Below are 20212 nucleotides of genomic sequence, written 5' to 3'. Positions count from 1 at the left end.
TTACACACCTTCCACCACACACACATCACCACGCCATGTATATGTGTAAACCGGGTGTAGCTAAACTATGTTGAGGGGTAATACCTGAGTATAGAGGAGCAAAATAGGGTATTTTCTATGTCTCTAGTTTGCACCCACCCATCCCTCCATCCATCCATCCATCCATCTCTCCACCCATCCCTCCATCCATCCATCCATCCATCTCTCCATCCATCCCTCCATCCATCCATCCATCCATCCATCCCTCCATCCATCTCTCCATCCATCCATCCATCCATCCATTCCTTCATCTCTCCATCGATCCCTCCATCCATCTCTCCATCCATCATCCATACCACTTATCCTGCTCTCAGGGTCGCGGGGATGCTGCAGCCTATCCCAGCAGTCATTGGGCGGCAAACCAGGAGACACCTTGGACAGGCCACCAGTCCATCACAGGGATCACACACACACACACACACACACACACACACACACACACACACACACACACACACACACACACACACAAACACACACACACATCTAGGGATACTTCAGTACGGCTGAGTCACCTGACCGACATGTCTTTGGACTGTGGGAGGAAACCCACACACACATGGGGAAAACATGCAAACGCCGCACAGAGGACGACCCGGGACGACCCACCAAGGTCAGACTACCCTGGGGCTTGAACCCAGAACCTTCTTGCCAAGAGGCCACCACGCTAACCACTGTGCCACCGTGCCATCAAACACACATCGCATTGTATAGAACACACGCACTATATGTAATATACACTACCGTTCAAAAGTTTGGGATCACCCAAACAATTTCGTGTTTTCCATGAAAAGTCACACTTATTCACCACCATATGTTGTGAAATGAATAGAAAATAGAGTCAAGACATTGACAAGGTTAGAAATAATGATTTGTATTTGAAATAAGATTTTTTTTACATCAAACTTTGCTTTCGTCAAAGAATCCTCCATTTGCAGCAATTACAGCATTGCAGACCTTTGGCATTCTAGCTGTTAATTTGTTGAGGTAATCTGGAGAAATTGCACCCCACGCTTCCAGAAGCAGCTCCCACAAGTTGGATTGGTTGGATGGGCACTTCTTTGAGCAGATTGAGTTTCTGAAGCATCACATTTGTGGGGTCAATTAAACGCTCAAAATGGCCAGAAAAAGAGAACTTTCATCTGAAACTCGACAGTCTATTCTTGTTCTTAGAAATGAAGGCTATTCCATGCGAGAAATTGCTAAGAAATTGAAGATTTCCTACACCGGTGTGTACTACTCCCTTCAGAGGACAGCACAAACAGGCTCTAACAGGTACTATTTAATGAAGATGCCAGTTGGGGACCTGTGAGGCGTCTGTTTCTCAAACTAGAGACTCTAATGTACTTATCTTCTTGCTCAGTTGTGCAACGCGGCCTCCCACTTCTTTTTCTACTCTGGTTAGAGCCTGTTTGTGCTGTCCTCTGAAGGGAGTAGTACACACCGGTGTAGGAAATCTTCAATTTCTTAGCAATTTCTCACATGGAATAGCCTTCATTTCTAAGAACAAGAATAGACTGTCGAGTTCCAGATGAAAGTTCTCTTTTTCTGGCCATTTTGAGCGTTTAATTGACCCCACAAATGTGATGCTCCAGAAACTCAATCTGCTCAAAGAAGTGCCCATCCAACCAATCCAACTTGTGGGAGCTGCTTCTGGAAGCGTGGGGTGCAATTTCTCCAGATTACCTCAACAAATTAACAGCTAGAATGCCAAAGGTCTGCAATGCTGTAATTGCTGCAAATGGAGGATTCTTTGACGAAAGCAAAGTTTGATGTAAAAAAAATCTTATTTCAAATACAAATCATTATTTCTAACCTTGTCAATGTCTTGACTCTATTTTCTATTCATTTCACAACATATGGTGGTGAATAAGTGTGACTTTTCATGGAAAACACAAAATTGTTTGGGTGATCCCAAACTTTTGAACGGTAGTGTATGTTGTCTAGTAAAGACAGAACCACAGCCGTCATGTAGACTGTATTTAACTTACATGTAGACTGTATTTAACATACATGTAGACTGTATTTAACATACATGTAGACTGTATTTAACTTACATGTAGACTGTATTTAACTTACATGTAGACTGTATTTAACATACATGTAGACTGTATTTAACATACATGTAGACTGTATTTAACTTACATGTAGACTGTATTTAACTTACATGTAGACTGTATTTAACTTACATGTAGACTGTATTTAACATACATGTAGACTGTATTTAACTTACATGTAGACTGTATTTAACTTACATGTAGACTGTATTTAACATACATGTAGACTGTATTTAACATACATGTAGACTGTATTTAACATACATGTAGACTGTATTTAACATATATGTAGACTGTATTTAACATATATGTAGACTGTATTTAACTTACATGTAGACTGTATTTAACTTACATGTAGACTGTATTTAACTTACATGTAGACTGTATTTAACATACATGTAGACTGTATTTAACATATATGTAGACTGTATTTAACTTACATGTAGACTGTATTTAACATATATGTAGACTGTATTTAACATATATGTAGACTGTATTTAACTTACATGTAGACTGTATTTAACATACATGTAGACTGTATTTAACTTACATGTAGACTGTATTTAACATATATGTAGACTGTATTTAACATATATGTAGACTGTATTTAACATATATGTAGACTGTATTTAACATACATGATAATGACATGGACACAAACTGGAGAAACAGAAGAGACCCTGTTTCAGTGGCCTGTTACTGTTATTCACTCACATCTGTGTTACATGTAGTTTACCTGCTACTGTGTAATCAACAGCCTGTGACTTACAGCACAAGAGAAACCCGGGTGAGAGATGGACCGGTACAATAACCTGGAACCTGCCGTGAAACCCGGGTGAGAGATGGACCGGTACAATAACCTGGAACCTGCCGTGAAACCCGGGTGAGAGATGGGCCGGTACAATAACCTGGAACCTGCCGTGAAACACGGGTGAGAGACGGGCCGGTACAATAACCTGGAACCTGCCGTGAAACCCGGGTGAGAGACGGACCGGTACAATAACCTGGAACCTGCCGTGAAACCCGGGTGAGAGACGGGCCGGTACAATAACCTGGGACCTGCCGTGAAACCCGGGTGAGAGACGGGCCGGTACAATAACCTGGGACCTGCCGTGAAACCCGGGTGAGAGACGGGCCGGTACAATAACCTGGGACCTGCCGTGAAACCCGGGTGAGAGACGGGCCGGTACAATAACCTGGAACCTGCCGTGAAACCCGGGTCAGAGACGGGCCGGTACAATAACCTGGAACCTGCCGTGAAACCCGGGTCAGAGACGGGCCGGTACTATAACCTGGAACCTGCCGTGAAACCCGGGTGAGAGACGGGCCGGTACAATAACCTGGAACCTGCCGTGAAACCCGGGTGAGAGACGGGCCGGTACAATAACCTGGAACCTGCCGTGAAACCCGGGTGAGAGACGGGCCGGTACAATAACCTGGAACCTGCCGTGAAACCCGGGTGAGAGACGGGCCGGTACAATAACATGGAACCTGCCGTGAAACCCGGGTGAGAGACGGGCCGGTACAATAACATGGAACCTGCCGTGAAACCCGGGTGAGAGACGGGCCGGTACAATAACCTGGAACCTGCCGTGAAACACGGGTGAGAGACGGGCCGGTACAATAACATGGAACCTGCCGTGAAACACGGGTGAGAGACGGGCCGGTACAATAACCTGGAACCTGCCGTGAAACCCGGGTGAGAGACGGGCCGGTACAATAACCTGGAACCTGCCGTGAAACCCGGGTGAGAGACGGGCCGGTACTATAACCTGGAACCTGCCGTGAAACCCGGGTGAGAGACGGGCCGGTACAATAACATGGAACCTGCCGTGAAACCCGGGTGAGAGACGGGCCGGTACAATAACCTGGAACCCGCCGTGAAACCCGGGTGAGAGACGGACCGGTACAATAACCTGGAACCCGCCGTGAAACCCGGGTGAGAGACGGGCCGGTACAATAACCTGGAACCCGCCGTGAAACCCGGGTGAGAGACGGGCCGGTACAATAACCTGGAACCTGCCGTGAAACCCGGGTGAGAGACGGGCCGGTACAATAACCTGGAACCTGCCGTGAAACCCGGGTGAGAGACGGGCCGGTACAATAACCTGGAACCTGCCGTGAAACCCGGGTGAGAGACGGGCCGGTACAATAACATGGAACCTGCCGTGAAACCCGGGTGAGAGACGGACCGGTACAATAACCTGGAACCTGCCGTGAAACCCGGGTGAGAGACGGGCCGGTACAATAACCTGGAACCTGCCGTGAAACCCGGGTGAGAGACGGGCCGGTACAATAACCTGGAACCTGCCGTGAAACCCGGGTGAGAGACGGGCCGGTACAATAACCTGGAACCTGCCGTGAAACCCGGGTGAGAGACGGGCCGGTACAATAACATGGAACCTGCCGTGAAACCCGGGTGAGAGACGGGCCGGTACAATAACATGGAACCTGCCGTGAAACCCGGGTGAGAGATGGACCGGTACAATATGTCTGTATCTCTCTCTCTCTGTGTCTCTCTGTCTCTCGCTCCCTCTCTCTCTCTCGCTCCCTCTCTCTGTCTGTATCTCTCTCTCTCTGTGTCTCTCTCTCTCTTGCTCCCTCTCTCTCTCTCTCTCTCTCTCTCTCTCTCTCTCTCTCTCTCTCTCTGTCTCTCTCCTGCTCCCTCTCTCTCTCTTGCTCTCTCTCTCTCTCTCTCTCTCTCTCTCTCTCTCTCTCTCTGCAGCAAACATAATTCCTTGTCCCTGCTCCCATTTAAGGAAAAGGGCCAGAGAGGGTGAGAGAGAGAGAGAGAGAGAGAGAGAGAGGGAGAGCGAGAGAGAGAGAGAGAGGACAGGTTGAAAGAGAGTTAAGAATATTCTCCTCCCACCATGGTTCCTGGGCTAAAAGAAGACACGTGTGTGTGTGTGTGTGTGTGTGTGTGTGTGTGTGTGTGTGTGTGTGTGTGTGTGTGTGTGTGTGTGTGTGTGTGTGTGTGTGTGTGTGTGTGCATGCGGAGGGGTTCAATCACTTTCTTAACACCAGGGAAGGGAGGGAGGGGACTGAAGAGAGGAGGGGGAGGAGGTGTGCTGTTTCAGTTAAGAGGGTCACGGGGAGCAAGAACAGGAAGCCCAGTGGACAAATCCAATCAGACCCACAGCGACTGACGGCGAGCCGCCCCGGACTGAACCAGACCACCGCCACCGCCGCCGTCAGCACCGAGCAGGAAATGTTTGAAAGCTCCTGTAAACACAGAGAAACCACCGAAATGACTCCAACAGCCGCCGGCCGTCAAACATTAGCGGCAAAATAAACCCGGAGTGTTTGGTTCAGCCCGGAGGGACAGGGAGTTACGGTTACGGGACGCGTGTAACGCCTGGAGGTGCCAGGTGTATCGTCAGCTCACCGGTATGGGCCAATAACTGCTATTAAAAGTGTGTTTTTGCTGTCAGATATCAAAAGTATTGCTGACATGTTGCATCGACACCTATCAATTATATGGCGACGATGACATGCCCCGACAGACAGGTGGCGCTGCAGCCGACAGACAAAGAAACGTCAGCGTGGGCTACTATTGTTTCAAAGATCCAACAAAGACCTCAGCGGCGGGCCTGGAGGAAGATGGCTCCAGGTCACAGCGGCAGTGACGGTGGATGAAGGCTGCAACAGAGGGCGGTCCCCCGGTCGTCTTGGGTCTCCACGCCGTTGGACTCTGGACACCCCCTGTCCAGGACCGCGTGGCGGCGCCATGCAAAAAGCTGTCACGCGCAGGCGTCCTCCCGTTATGTGGCTCCGGGAATCGACCTCTACACCCACCTGAGGACCCAGGGGGGGGGCGGTCATACTCGACCCCGAGTGACCGCCGATGATGATGATGATGATGATGATGATGTTCCGGTGTGACCATTACTAACCTCAGTGCGTTTATAAAAACATTTAGTGACGACTGCAGGGAGCAGACTTACAACCGATAGTTTTGACTTGAGGCGGCGGTTTGACAGTCACATGTGACAGGGACGCCTTCAGGGTCGACCCGTGGGAGAACAGGTCTGGTTCAAAAACACGGCGTGTTTTCTCCATCTGAGCTGAAGTCACGTGTCCCATCTCCTTCACTGAATGCAGACACTGGGACAGTGTCTGGTCATGAACCGGGACAGGCAGTAGTGAAGCGGTGTTACTCCATGTCTGCGTCACACTTCAGCTCCACTAGAGAAACAGATGAACTGCCCTGCTGGACACATGGTGACACTGCAGTAGAATGACAATATCGATAACGCTATCGGTACCGGCCAAAACCACCATGAAGGTAGATTACAACGCTGCTCTCCAGCGGTCGTGGGGTTACACACAACGCAACATGTTTGCCACTAAACGGTTAAAACTCGATACAGTATCACACAAGATAATGTCGCGATACTCGAGTGTATCGATATTTTCTTACACCCCTACTAATCAAACAACTGGACTTTGGGGGTGAAATGTGCTCGGGCACGGTACGGCTGGCCCACTGTGAGTACAGTACTCTGAGTCCGGTACTCAGCCCACCTGGCAAGAGATGATTTACACCGAATTCGCTCAGTTCTCCATAGTACAACTTAAAACCTCCTCTGTGGTTAACACCACACACCCAGCACCTGAGGCACCCTAATCCCAGACAGCATCCGGATGTGGGCCACTTCAGGCAGTGATGTGGCACTGCTGACCTTCTTCTGGCCCTGACAAAAGGGATGTGAGCCTGAAGTGGCCCACATGTATAATAGCAAATATGGCCCAAATATGCCAAATCACATGTGGGCCTTTTTTGGCAAAGATGCGGTGCTCTGGGCAACATGTGATCTGGATGTGACCCTGAAGTGCCCCGTGTGGTAAAAGGTGAATATGGCCCAAATATCACAAAACACATATGGGCCACCTTTGGCCAATATGTGGCACATGGGGCATTGCTATGGCTTGGTTCTGGCCCAGATCTGGCAAACAGGAGCGGACCGCTCAAGTGCCATCATTCCACGTGGTATGTGGGCGGGATGAAAGTGTCGGTGTGGGACGGGTCCGGGCCACAGCAATTTTGCTATCTGGGATACAAACACACATACACACACACGTACATCTGGACGCAGACTTCATCAAGTCAACTGACAACCGACAGCCCGCAGGTCGCCTACAACACCGGGTTGCCATCATCTGAGGGAGTGTGAAGAGCTACACGGTGACCTGTGTGCAAGCTGCGGAGAAAGTGATTGCAAAGCAGTTTCCACAAACAATCAGATAATCCCATGCAGGAGCAAGACCGGACGTCTCCTCAAGGTCAGACCACTTTCTCCATAGCCCAGGATGTGCTTATAGAACTGCAGGATGTGCTTACAGAACTGCAGCATGTGCTTACAGAACTGCAGCATGTGCTTATAGAACTGCAGGATGTGCTTATAGAACTTTAGAATGTGCTTACAGAACTGCAGGATGTGCTTATAGAACTGCAGGATGTGCATACAGAACTGCAGGATGTGCTTATAGAACTGCAGGATGTGCATACAGAACTGCAGGATGTGCTTACAGAACTGCAGGATGCGCTTATAGAACTGCAGGATGTGCTTACAGAACTGCAGGATGTGCTTACAGAACTGCAGGATGTGCATACAGAACTGCAGGATGTGCTTATAGAACTGCAGGATGTGCATAAAGAACTGCAGGATGTGCTTATAGAACTGCAGGATGTGCATATAGAACTGCAGGATGTGCATACAGAACTGCAGGATGTGCATACAGAACTGCAGGATGTGCTTACAGAACTGCAGCATGCGCTGATAGAACTGCAGGATGTGCTTACAGAACTGCAGGATGTGCTTACAGAACTGCAGGATGTGCATACAGAACTGCAGGATGTGCTTATAGAACTGCAGGATGTGCATAAAGAACTGCAGGATGTGCTTATAGAACTGCAGGATGTGCATATAGAACTGCAGGATGTGCATACAGAACTGCAGGATGTGCATACAGAACTGCAGGATGTGCTTATAGAACTGCAGGATGTGCATACAGAACTGCATGATGTGCTTTTAGAACTGCAGAATGTGCTTACAGAACTGCAGGATGTGTATACAGAACTGCAGGATGTGCTTATAGAACTGCAGAATGTGCTTACAGAACTGCAGGATGTGTCTTATAGAACTGCAGGATGTGCTTATAGAACTGCAGGATGTGCATATAGAACTGCAGGATGTGCTTATAGAAACTGCAGGATGTGCTTACAGAACTGCAGAATGTGCTTACAGAACTGCAGGATGTGCTTATAGAACTGCAGGATGTGCATACAGAACTGCAGGATGTGCTTATAGAACTGCAGGATGTGCATACAGAACTGCAGGATGTGCTTACAGAACTGCAGCATGCGCTTATAGAACTGCAGGATGTGCTTACAGAACTGCAGGATGTGCTTACAGAACTGCAGGATGTGCATACAGAACTGCAGGATGTGCTTATAGAACTGCAGGATGTGCATAAAGAACTGCAGGATGTGCTTATAGAACTGCAGGATGTGCATATAGAACTGCAGGATGTGCATACAGAACTGCAGGATGTGCATACAGAACTGCAGGATGTGCTTATAGAACTGCAGGATGTGCATACAGAACTGCAGGATGTGCTTTTAGAACTGCAGAATGTGCTTACAGAACTGCAGGATGTGTATACAGAACTGCAGGATGTGCTTATAGAACTGCAGAATGTGCTTACAGAACTGCAGGATGTGCTTATAGAACTGCAGGATGTGCTTACAGAACCGCAGGGTGTGCTTTTAGAACTGCAGGATGTGCTTACAGAACCGCAGGATGTGCTTACAGAACTGCAGGCGCGACGGCTTCTCAGAAGCAAGTATGGTGATGCAGATTTACACACAGAGGACAAAACTGGACTTTTCCTTTGAGTGCTTTTCTTTCTCCTGATCAACACAGACTGCCTCTGAGTGTGTGTGTGTGTGTGTGTGTGTTTGCGAACTTTGAAAACACTGCACTGTGTGGGTGTTTAGATGTGTATGTGCTTGTGTGTCCATGCACGTGTGTTTTGCCAGAGTGTCTCTGTGTGCGGTCTGTGCATGTAGGTCAAGTCATGTCAGAAATTAACTTTCTCTCTCTCTCTCTCTCTCTCTCTCTCTCTCTCTCTGTTGATTGGCTGTTCTTTTGTCCTTGTAGTCCCACCCCCAAATTGGGACTGAGGTTCAATAAGTCATACATCACTGTCACACCTCCTTGAGTCATTAGTCTCTCTCTCTCTCTCTCTCTCTCTCTCTCTCTCTCTCTCTCTCTCTCTCTCTCTCTCTCTCTCTCTCTCTCTCTCTCTCTCTCTCTCTCCGTCTCTCAGTATGAGCTGAATTACAATGACTGTGGAAAACAAAGCCAGCATGGTGCGACAAACACATGCGCGCACACGCACGCACACACACACACACACACACAGAAAAATTCTGTCGACCCAAACCTCAGCAAGAATGCTACCTTCACTGGTGCTGACTTAGGCTACTGCCATCTCACACACACACACACACACACACACACACACACACACACAGATAAGCTGAGACATGTGCACAGAGACATGCACATGCACCTACCCACCAGTCACCTCAGAGATGCAGATATGCGAGCGTGCACACTTACAAGTAAACACACACTCACGCTTCCATGCACACACACACTCCCACCCCCAGCAACAGTCAAGGTACTCCAGTCTGTACTTGATATTAGCTATGCAGTCATCATAAGGTAACTCTCTCTCTCTCTCTCTCTCTCTCTCTCTCTCTCTCTCTCTCTCTCTCTCTCTCTCTCTCTCTCTCTCTCTACCTGGGTTTGTGCTCCTTCCCCCCTGCGCCGGTCCGTGGTACCACTCAGCAGTCAGTCCAGAGTGTGTGTGTGTGTGTGTGTATGTGTGTGTGCGTGCATGCTCCGCAGAGAGTCACAGTAAATGCCTCCACCAGTCCGATCATCACAATGCAGTGACTGGAGCTACGCAGGTACTTATTGGACCAGCCTGCAGTAGCACAGCACGGCCTCTGGAGGGAGCCATGTGGTGTGTGTGTGTGTGTGTGTGTGTGTGTGTGTGTGAGAGAGTGAGAGAGTGAGAGAGAGAGAGAAAGAGAGAGAGAGAGAGAGAGAGAGAGAGAGAGAGAGAGAGAGAGAGAGAGAGAGAGAGAGAGAGAGAGACTGAAGCCAGGAGTCATATGGTTCTTCACAGTTAAGTTTTTTCTTTTTCATGTTAACTGTCATTCAAATTTAAATACAGAGTATAAGGAGAGAGACAGACAGACAGACAGACAGAGACAGAGAGAGACAAGAGATGAGGAAAGGGAATGGGACTCCTAACTCCGACAGTGTTAGTGCCTTGCTCAACTGCTTAAGGCCTTGTTCAGACTGCAGGCATGTGTTCCTCGAGTCGGACCTGTAAGACAGACTGTCCACCCTGTTACTTGCAAGCGATCAGATGGGATTTGTGTGTCTGGACATCACCAACCTCTCTGCATGGGTTGCTGTGGTAACGACGTAGTCGTGAGTAACTATGTACGATACGTACGACCCGGTTTACCAAGGCTGAAGTATAAGAACTGGAGCTCTATCATGCCACCCCCCAAACAATCGAGCTGTCAAGTCGTGGTGCAGAACTCCTCCATTGCACCAGACAAACTTGGTGAAGGAGGCGACTGGTGTACACTGCCATGTTCTGTGTTCAGCCCCAGATAGTAAAATTAGTGTGGCCCGGACCCGTCCCACACCCGACACTTTCATCCGGCCCACATACCGCGTGGAATGATGACGCTTGGGCGGTCCGCTCCTGTTTGCCAGATCTGGGCCAGAACCAAGCCATAGCAATGCCCCATGTGCCACATATTGGCCAAAGGTGGCCATATTTGTTTTGTGATATTTGGGCCATATTCACCATTTACCACACGGGGCACTTCAGGGTCACATCCAGATCACATGTTGCCCAGAGCACCGCATCTTTGCCCAAAAAGGCCCACATTTAATTTGGCGTATCTGGGCCAAATTTGCTATTATACACGTGGGCCACTTCAGGCTCACATCCACTTTGTCAGGGCCAGAAGAAGGTCAGCAGTGCCGCATCATTGCTTGGAAAGGCTGATAGTGTCAGAAATGTAGGACGACCATCTCACAACGGGACTGCTGCTACAACCTACGTCTACTAACCAACCAATAGACATGCAACACGAAATGATGCACTGACCAACGCCACGCACAATCTTTGCTGGCGCTGAACACAAACAAACACACTGTTTGCATCTGTGACCCAAATGTGATGGATTCAACAAAACGAGCAGCAAAACGAACAAATCGAGCAGCAAAACGAGCTGCGGCGACTATCGAAATAACTGGATTGGTTGGCGCCACGTTGCTCTACCAGCGGCGCAGATTGATGACACGCGCTGATGCGTCACGCATGCCGATGATGTTTTTATGGACTTGCATCATAGCCTCAATTCAGTTGCGTTATCATCGTACAGTCTACATACTACATCAAACGTGATGTCGTACCAAAGTTCATTAGATCCACATCACACAGTGTGACTTGCAATAAACTTTTATAGGACTGCTAAAATCTCACAGTCTGCAGGAGTCACACAGAAACCACTTCGTCAGGTCTCGGCTTTTGGCCGGAGTTTGTCCATTAATGTGCTTTAAGTGGATGAGAGCTGCAGTCCACCGCAGTCTGAAACATACGGGGATCAATTGTTTAGGAGCTGGGTAATATATAGTAATATATAGTAACGTCTGGTAATATATAGTAACATCTAGTAATATATAGTAATATATAGTAACATCTAGTAATATATAGTAACATCTAGTAATATATAGTAACATCTAGTAATATGTAGTAATATGTAGCAACATATATAGTAATATATAGTAACATCTAGTAATATATAGTAACATCTAGTAATATGTAGTAATATGTAGCAACATATATAGTAATATATAGTAACATCTAGTAATATATAGTAACATCTAGTAATATATAGTAACATCTAGTTATAGTAATATATAGTAACATCTAGTAATATATAGTAATATATAGTAACATCTAGTAACATCTAGTAATATGTAGTAACATATATATAGTAATATATAGTAACATCTAGTAATATATAGTAATATGTAGTAACATACACTACCGTTCAAAAGTTTGGGATCACCCAAACAATTTTGTGTTTTCCATGAAAAGTCACACTTATTCACCACCATATGTTGTGAAATGAATAGAAAATAGATTCAAGACATTGACAAGGTTAGAAATAATGATTTGTATTTGAAATAAGATTTCTTTTACATCAAACTTTGCTTTCGTCAAAGAATCCTCCATTTGCAGCAATTACAGCATTGCAGACCTTTGGCATTCTAGCTGTTAATTTGTTGAGGTAATCTGGAGAAATTGCACCCCACGCTTCCAGAAGCAGCTCCCACAAGTCGGATTGGTTGGATGGGCACTTCTTGCGTACCATACGGTCAAGCTGCTCCCACAACAGCTCAATGGGGTTCAGATCTGGTGACTGCGCTGGCCACTCCATTACCGATAGAATACCAGCTGCCTGCTTCTGCTCTAAATAGTTCTTGCACAATTTGGAGGTGTGTTTAGGGTCATTGTCCTGTTGTAGGATGAAATTGGCTCCAATCAAGCGCTGTCCACTGGGTATGGCATGGCGTTGCAAAATGGAGTGATAGCCTTCCTTATTCAGAATCCCTTTTACCCTGTACAAATCTCCCACCTTACCAGCACCAAAGCAACCCCAGACCATCACATTACCTCCACCATGCTTAACAGATGGCGTCAGGCATTCTTCCAGCATCTTTTCATTTGTTCTGCGTCTCACAAACGTTCTTCTTTGTGATCCAAACACCTCAAACTTGGATTCATCCGTCCACAACACTTTTTTCCAGTCTTCCTCTGTCCAATGTCTGTGTTCTTTTGCCCATCTTAATCTTTATCTTTTATTGGTCAGTCTCAGATATGGCTTTTTCTTTGCCACTCTGCCCTGAAGCCCAGAATCCCGCAGCCGCCTCTTCACTGTAGATGTTGACACTGGTGTTTTGCGGGTACTATTTAATGAAGATGCCAGTTGGGGACCTGTGAGGCGTCTGTTTCTCAAACTAGAGACTCTAATGTACTTATCTTCTTGCTCAGTTGTGCAACGCGGCCTCCCACTTCTTTTTCTACTCTGGTTAGAGCCTGTTTGTGCTGTCCTCTGAAGGGAGTAGTACACACCGGTGTAGGAAATCTTCAATTTCTTAGCAATTTCTCGCATGGAATAGCCTTCATTTCTAAGAAGAAGAATAGACTGTCGAGTTTCAGATGAAAGTTCTCTTTTTCTGGCCATTTTGAGCGTTTAATTGACCCCACAAATGTGATGCTCCAGAAACTCAATCTGCTCAAAGGAAGGTCAGTTTTGTAGCTTCTGTAACGAGCTAAACTGTTTTCAGATGTGTGAACACGATTGCACAAGGGTTTTCTAATCATCAATTAGCCTTCTGAGCCAATGAGCAAACACATTGTACCATTAGAACACTGGAGTGATAGTTGCTTGAAATGGGCCTCTATACACCTATGTAGATATTGCACCAAAAACCAGACATTTGCAGCTAGAATAGTCATTTACCACATTAGCAATGTATAGAGTGTATTTCTTTAAAGTTAAGACTAGTTTAAAGTTATCTTCATTGAACAGTACAGTGCTTTTCCTTCAAAAATATGGACATTTCAATGTGATCCCAAACTTTTGAACGGTAGTGTATATATAGTAACATATAGTAATATATGGACGGTTGTACAGCCACTTACAGGGTGTGTACGGCTGTTTGGAATGGAATGGTTGTGTGTGTGTGTGTGTGTGTGTGTGTGTGTGTGTGTGTGTGTGTGTGTGTGTGTGTGTGTGTGTGTGTGTGCGTGCAGCTATTTAGACATTTCCGTTAAAAGCTTAACTTGGCAGGCCGGTGGTTCCCACATGAGCAGTGAATGTAATTAAGAGAAAACTGTTTTAGCCAAAGAAACGATGAGCTGGTCGGATCCACACTTTCTTCCCTCTGGTGTTCACTTCCTGTCTCTCACTCCTAACTCCTAACTCCTTCCACCAATCACAACGCAGCCCAGGACCTGTTCACCAGGCCACCAAAGGCTTTTCACACCCAGCCACCAAACTCACCATGTTCTGCACATCATGCCCAGAACATGTGACGGGGTCTGTGCCTAAAGTTCAAGTGGGACGTCCAAAAAGAAGGAGGAGAGGAGAGGAGAGGAGATGGATGGGGACAGGAGAGGAGAGGAGAGGAGATGGATGGGGACAAGAGAGGGAAAGGAGAGGAGAGGAGAGAGGCAGAGAAGAGAGGACAGGGGAGGGGAAAGGAGAAGAAAGGAGTTGTGGGGAGAGGAGAGGAGAGGAGAGGGAGATGGAGAGGAGAGGGAGAGGGAGAGAAGAGGAGAGGACAGAACAGGAGGACCTCCACAGCTGGAAAGGTTGTGCAGGTTTCACACAGGCAACCTCATTGATTATGAATGGAGGCACGTTCCATCACAGGGCCAACACACACACACACACACACACACACACACACAGACACACACAGACACACACGTAGGGACAATTATGGCTGATTCACCTGACCTACATGTCTTTGGACTGTGGGAGAAAACCGGAGCACGTGGAGGAAACCCACGCAGACACGGGGAGAACATTTTAACTCCACACAGAGGACGACCCGGGACGACCCCCAAGGTCGGACTACCCCGGGGCTCGAACCCGGGACCTTCCTGCTGTGAGGTGATCACACTAACCACTACACCACCATAACACCAGCAATAATCATGTTCATCCTAAATATAAGCAATGACGCTGGTCACGCTTGGCACGGAGTGTGAAGTGGCTGAACAGACGGACTTCAGAGACGTCATACAGGACTTGACATCCAGTAAGACAAGATGGCTGCCTAAGAGCAAAGATGGCGTCATAAGGTAAGAAATGACATTTTCTACTAAGAGATGTGGTGTAAGTGTAGCAGATCTTTGTTGACCTTGGTGGGTGTGTGTGTGTGTGTGTGTGCGTGGGTGTGTGTCTCAAAGTGTTCTGTTGTGTGTGTGTGTGTGTGTGTGTGTGTGTGTGTGTGTGTGTGTGTGTGTGTGTGTGTGTGTGTGTGCCCATGCCTTTGTAGCCCCGGTTACTGAGTAAGTCTCAGTTTACATGTATGTGTTTGGCAGGAGAGATAGAGTACGTGCATGCGTTGTTGATATGAGTAAAGCAGATTGGGGAGGGGGGGTAGGGCTGGGGGGGGGGGTGTTTCACTGGACAGCTTCGGGCCCAGCCACTTCTGTGGGCGGGCCTGGTCTTTATATTTCTGTCGACTCAGTGGAACTGTTTAAGACCCCGGTCTGAAGAAACACGCTGTTCAAGGACGACCCCGGCGACTTCACGGCTACAGAAAAACGTCGACAGATAGGAGAACCGACAAACTGCCAAAACACAAGAAAACATCCAGTCATCTTTTTTTTTTTCTTCTTCTCACGGACAGACGAACCGCACTCGGCCAAACCACTTTGTCTTTTCAGGGGAAACCCGGAGCAGAGAAGGAGATAATAACACGGCCGGCCCGCTGAACCAGCTCACGCATGTCCGTCAACAGCCGTCTCTCATCATCCCACGCCATGCGCCAAAGCAAATGAGAGAGAGAGAGCGAGACAGAGAGAGAGACAGACAGACAGAGAGCGAGTGAGACAGACAGAGAGCGAGTGAGACAGAGAGAGAGCGAGTGAGACAGACAGAGACAGACAGACAGAGAGCGAGTGAGACAGACAGAGAGACAGACAGACAGAGAGCGAGTGAGACAGACAGAGAGACAGACAGACAGAGAGCGAGTGAGACAGACAGAGAGCGAGTGAGACAGACAGAGACAGACAGACAGAGAGCGAGTGAGACAGACAGAGAGAGAGACAGACAGACAGAGAGAGAGTGAGACAGAGAGAGAGAGAAAGACAGAGAGAGACAGACAGACAGAGAGAGACAGACAGACAGACAGACAGAGAGCGAGTGAGACAGACAGAGAGCGAGTGAGACAGACAGAGACAGACAGACGGAGAGAGAGTGAGACAGAGAGAGAGAGACAGACAGAGAGAGTGAGACAGAGAGTGAGACAGAGAGACAGACAGACAGAGAGAGCGTGAGACAGAGAGTGAGACAGAGAGACAGACAGACAGACAGACAGACAGACAGAGAGAGAGTGAGACAGAGAGTGAGACAGAGAGAGACAGACAGACAGAGAGCGAGTGAGACGGACAGAGAGCGAGTGAGACAGACAGAGACAGACAAACGGAGAGAGAGTGAGAGAGAGAGAGAGAGAGAGAGAGAGAGAGAGAGAGAGAGAGAGAGAGAGAGAGAGAGAGAGAGACAGACAGAGGGAGAGAAAGAAAGAAAGAGAGAGAGAAAGAAAGAGAGAAAGACGCAGAGAGACAGACAGATCAAGGGGAATGACAGAGTAGAGCCTGCAGTTTAAGCACATCATGGAAATTTCAGCTGCCGTCCAGCTAGCCATGTACACACACACACACACACACACACTGAGATACACATACACACTGAGATACACATACACACATACACACACTGAGATACACATACACACATACACACACACACTGAGATACACATATACACACACACACACACACACTGATATACACATACACACACACACACTGAGATACACATACACACACACACACACACACTGAGATACACATACACACACATACACACACTGAGATACACATACACACACAGAGATACACATACACACATACATACACACACTGAGATACACATACACACACACAGAGATACACATACACACATACATACACACACTGAGATACACATACATACACACACTGAGATACACATACACACACATACACACTGAGATACACATACACACATACATACATACAAACACACACACACTGAGATACACACATACACTGAGATACATGTACACACATACACACACACTGAGATACACACACAGACAGACACACACACATACAAACACACACACAGAGATGCACATACGCACATACATACAAACACACACACTGAGATACATGTACACACATACACACACACTGAGATAAACACATACACAGACACACACACATACAAACAGACACACTGAGATACACACACACACACTGAGATACATGTACACACATACACACACACTGAGATACACACATACACAGAGACACACACTGAGATACATGTACACACATACACACTGAGATACACACACATAGTAACACACAGACACACAGACACACACACACACACACACACACACACACACACACACACACACACACACACACACACACAAACACAGATACACATATACACCCAAAAATTACAGAAGCACTTTAACTGGAGGACAAAGTGAATGAATTTAACATCCAGTCTGTATCAGCTGCACAGAGTGTGAGCAGCAAATTATGGACAATTATTACCAGCCGGTTATTATCAACCAGTCACCAGCCAGTTATTATCATCAACCAATCACCAGCCAGTTATTATCATCAACCAGTCACCAGCCAGTTATTATCATCAACCAGTCACCAGCCAGTTATTATCATCAACCAGTCACCAGCCAGTTATTATCAACCAGCCACCAGCCAGTTATTATCATCAACCAGTCACCAGCCAGTTATTATCATCAACCAGTCACCAGCCAGTTATTATCATCAACCAGTCACCAGCCAGTTATTATCATCAACCAGTCACCAGCCAGTTATTATCATCAACCAGTCACCAGCCAGTTATTATCATCAACCAGTCACCAGCCAGTTATTATCATCAACCAGTCACCAGCCAGTTATTATCATCAACCAGTCACCAGCCAGTTATTATCATCAACCAGTCACCAGCCAGTTATTATCATCAACCAGTCACCAGCCAGTTATTATCATCAACCAGTCACCAGCCAGTTATTATCAACCAATCACCAGCCAGTTATTATCATCAACCAGTCACCAGCCAGTTATTATCATCAACCAGTCACCAGCCAGTTATTATCAACCATTCACCAGCCAGTTATCAACCAGTCACCCACCAGTTATTATGTACCACAGTGGTAAGACGTGTTGACGGGACAAACAGGGAATCTCCTGGTGGACTTTTCCATGAGCTCGTGCCGTGCTGAGGGGAGCACCGACCGTTCCCGTGTCGTTCGTTTTCACACAGCGAGCCAAACACGTGAGTGATTCATCTGCTCCACCATCTGAACTACAACTATCTGCTGAGAAGGCCTCTTCTTCATGGGCTGAACAAAACCACACATGACGCAAGTCGGAGGCTGCAAGTATGAACATCACACATAACCTGTCGACCTCTACTGTTCACATGGCAAACAGGAAGTCTCTGCTGTCGCTCCTGGCTGACTGACAGGCCGTTAAAGTCAGTTGACAAGCAACTTGATTTAATAAAGTCTGAACCAGTCAGAAACATCACTGATGTGTCGATGAGCCTTCACCCGCCGACTCTGCTCCCTCCCTGTCTGCAGCCTGGACGCCAGACCAGACGGAAAGATCCACACCGTCAACCATCTACTGCTGCCAAATGTTAACATCAACATTAATTTACATAATACGCCATCTCATCTCCATCGGAGCTGAGTGGTGCTCTGCTCACTTTACTGTAGTGCGGTTTAGTGTGATGTGATGTAATGTAGTGTGGTGTAGTTCAATCTAGTCCAGTCCAGTTTAGTTCTGTATGGTGTGGTGCGCCGTAGTGTAATGTACAGTAGTCTGGTTGTGTAGTGCAGCGTAGGATGGATCAGTCTAGTTCTCTCGTATTGTCTCGCTAGACCTGTATACAGGTCTAGTTCTCACTAGACCTGTATACAGGTCTGGCTAGCTAGAGCCAGCACATGAGAATTTCATTGTATTCCAATACATGTGACAATAAAGTTGAACATCCATCCATTATCCAAACCGTTTATCCTGCTCTCAGGGTGGCGGGGATGCTGGAGCCTATCCCAGCAGCCATTGGGTGGCAGGCAGGGAGACACAGAGGATGACCCGGGACGACCCCCAAGGTTGGACTACCCCGGGGCTTGAACCCAGGACCTTCTTGCTGGGAGGCGACCGTGCTAACCATTGTGCCACCATATCTACCTAAGGACTGGATAACACAGTAACTACAGATATACAGCATTACAGTAGAATGATGTTATACATTTATAACCACTCATAACCAGTTATATACATACACACACACACACACACACAAATCTCTTGTCCTGTCTGGCTCTGGCCAACAGAGGACACATGAAAAGTGATCGCAATGAAACAAAGAGAAGAAGACAACAAAAAACAGGAACAGCATGATGGGACGTGACGTGAGCCACTCGTTAAAAATGGCGGCCAGACGTCTGAGCCGTACTGAAACCTCCAAACGCCCTCGGAGGAAGTCTGTGGGAAACTTGACGATAATTAGCCGGTTAAAACGAGCGACGTGCAGACCTCTCTCTGCCCGTAACACATCAACACATCACGTCACCGAGCCGAGCCACGCTTGAAATACCAACACCGTGTGTGTGTGTGTGTGTGTGTGTGTTCAGCGGCTGGCGGTCCCCGGGCCTTCCGGCTGACACCCTTCTACACCCGCTCTGTAATCATTCCACTACACTTCTGCTGGAAGCCACGCCCCCTCACACACACACACACACACACACACACACACACACACACACACACACACACACACACACACACACACACACAGTTTCTTGAAAAAAAAAACAAAGCAAAAAACATCCAAACTGTCAGAAAGCAGCCGAGTCATTCCCTCACAAGTTTCCCGTCCGTTATCCTCCACTGTTATTCCAAAGCGTCCAGATTCCGTGCGACTCATCACCACTCTAAACAGATTTGTCACACTTCCTCCTCAGTGCCTGCCTGTTTTGCTCCTCATCATCAGATCAACATGGATCGGCTGCCGGCTTTGGCCCGGATGCCCCACCCCTCTCTCAGCAACGTCACCGCTAATGACCGTATTCATCTCCTCCCCTCCTGCGCAAGAGGACGCGTTCATTTATTCAGCCATT

General features: G+C 47.4%; 1 protein-coding gene across 1 annotated transcript in view; it reads right to left on the bottom strand.

Moving 5' to 3' along the window:
* The window catches only part of nav3 (neuron navigator 3), a 296390-nt gene that overhangs the window by 232759 nt on the left and 43419 nt on the right, over nt 1-20212 (bottom strand). The window lies entirely within an intron of this gene.

The sequence above is a fragment of the Lampris incognitus genome, chromosome 3, assembly GCF_029633865.1.
Source record: "Lampris incognitus isolate fLamInc1 chromosome 3, fLamInc1.hap2, whole genome shotgun sequence".
Lineage (NCBI taxonomy): Eukaryota > Metazoa > Chordata > Actinopteri > Lampriformes > Lampridae > Lampris > Lampris incognitus.
This window is presented reverse-complemented; position numbering and strand designations above follow the sequence as displayed.